Raw genomic sequence first — 2,239 nt, forward strand, 5'->3', positions numbered from 1 at the left:
GACATGCTTTGCCATTAAGTCTAGCGCCCTACTTCCTCTTCATCCATATTTCCAGAGCATGGAAAATTATTTTGGTATTAGTCCCTCATAGTTAGCTCACAATGCTATCTTGGTGTTATCTACATTGTACATTATCTATCATCATAGAAAATGGGTTGTTCTAGTACCTCATGAGCTCCACTACTTGTTTGATCTGAAGACGAACCCTTCTCATTGCAACTCGGGGTACTTCCACTTCCACCTTTATACGAGTGAGGGTACCGGCACCTTCTTGGAAGAGATTTATGGAAACAGCAAGGCGTTTAGATATGCCGACAACTATTTCTTCACAAAATATGAAGAGGCCAACTACTCCAAGTTCAAGCATATTGAGCCTTTTTATAGACCGCTCCTGACCCAAGCCATGACTGTTAGGGCCAAGGAATTGATTACCATGACCCCTGAGGAGCAGAAAATCAAGGTTGGAACCTTGGAAGGTCAGGTTCTTTCCTTCTACTATTGCCGATGTTCCGGATGAAGATATTTCCGAGCCCGTGAACGCCATAGACTCCATGGGCCCTATTCATATTGAGAATGTACCCTCTTTGCTCGTGTTAGCTGGACAGGAGGGTGATCAGGTGGGTGCATCCGCGCACTCACTACTTGCTTGAGATGACTTTGATGAAGTCATGTTCGAACCTGAATCTCATTCAGAAGGTTTGACACTTTTATCACCTTTACTTTATGTTTCGTTTGTGTTTGATATCCTTCTAATATTTGACTTTCCTTTTTTAGGTGAAGATGTGTTTGGCTTTGTTTACACCCAACAAAGGTTGACTTTAACCGAGACTAGACCTTCTACCCGAGCAGCCAAGAGGGACATGGTTGAGCCTGAGCCAATGACAGAGGTCCCTCTCGAGGCACCTCCTTCGTCTCCACTGGCATCTAGTCCTCTTGCAGAAGTAGAGCCATCCTTGCCCATGCCAATTCCTCCAAGTATCACTGATGCAGGTGTCTCCTCCTCTGCACCAGCTCCATTATCTGAGCCACACCTGTCTGCCATATAGAATTTTGGTGCCATTATGGACCAAGCGTCCCTTCTGGAGCAGACGAAAAAGACCTTTAACTGGATTAAGAATGAGGACTTGAACACCATCCTCACAAATTCACTCTTTGACATTCAGAGTGTAAGTCCTCTAAAGTTTTTTTTGTCTAGATAGTTTAGTTATTGATGTTATCTAACACTTGTATGCTTTTTGCAGGTACTGATGTTGGTCTCCCATGTCCATGATAGGTCTGTCACTACACCAAATACCCCTTTCCATAACACATGAATATAATACTAATAAAAAAGTATTATGCTAGAGTATCATTACTGATTTGCTAAATAAAAAAAAAAAACACGGAGGGAACGAAATTTTCTGGCGCCAAGTGAATTAATATAATGGCGCCTTTAGTCTCTTTTTCACCCATTATTTTAGTCATCATTCTCATTCTGTATCCTTTCAATCTTATAATATTATATCATATGTTTTCTTGGTTACCTCTTTTTTTCTCTTCTTGTTTCCCATCTCTCTGCCTTCTTCCTTCTTCCGTTTCCTTTCCTTTCCTTTCCTTCTCCTTCTCCATCGTAGTCTTGGCAAACTCCAACCTCTGATGCTCTAGTCATGGAGCATGCGACACCCTTGGGGATTGGTTCAGAGTGCGACGTTGAGGAACTGCCGGGGTATCATAGTTGTCTCATATCTGTAACTAATAAAGCTCTCAGGGGTGATGTCTTTCATGGAGTAGTTCAGGTGAGTCTTTCTTGGATTTAGAAAGTGATTTTCACATTTTTTTTGTTTAGATTTTTTGGTACACGAGATGATTTGTTGCTCAAATTATTATATGCCCTTAACCTAATTTTACTGCAGGTGATTTTCCAATATTGTTTTTCATGAGCATTCCAATTGCTTCAATATTTGTACTTAACATTCAATTTCCCTCCCTTTTCTTCCCTTCTCTATCACAGTCTTTGTAGACTCCAAGCTTCGGCACTCCAGTCATGAAGCAGGCGGTACACTTGGGTTTTGTTCAGAGTGCGATATTGAGGAATAGCCTGTCATCGCTGCTGTCTCATCTCTGTAGCGGGTAAAGTTCTTCCAATTTTTGGCTTAGGTCTGGTTGTGTCATATGAAATTTATTTAGTTTATTGGTTAGGAATGGTTCTTATTTTTTCAGTTTTGGGGTTTGCATTTGAAGGAAAAATAAAATAAAAAAC

This window comes from Humulus lupulus, chromosome 8, assembly GCF_963169125.1.
Source record: "Humulus lupulus chromosome 8, drHumLupu1.1, whole genome shotgun sequence".
NCBI classification, from domain to species: domain Eukaryota; kingdom Viridiplantae; phylum Streptophyta; class Magnoliopsida; order Rosales; family Cannabaceae; genus Humulus; species Humulus lupulus.